We start from the raw sequence: 206 nt of genomic DNA, 5'->3' as shown, positions 1-206 counted from the left end.
TTGATGGACTTATCTCTTTATTCAACCTAAAATACTACGTAACAATGTAACTATGTAATTACCCACTGTTGATCCTGACGAAGGCAAAAAACCCTATGAAGCATGGTTCAATTTGCTCTAACAGGGGAAAAAAATAATTTCCTGACCCCATAAGGCAATCAGAGTTTACCTGGATCAACAATCTCTGATGCTTAATATACCTATAA

This window comes from Nanorana parkeri, unplaced genomic scaffold (assembly GCF_000935625.1).
Source record: "Nanorana parkeri isolate BGI_ZX_2015 unplaced genomic scaffold, ASM93562v1 scaffold2518, whole genome shotgun sequence".
Taxonomy (NCBI): Eukaryota; Metazoa; Chordata; class Amphibia; order Anura; family Dicroglossidae; genus Nanorana; species Nanorana parkeri.
The sequence above is the reverse complement of the archived record's forward strand: the minus strand, read 5'-3'. Positions refer to the sequence as shown.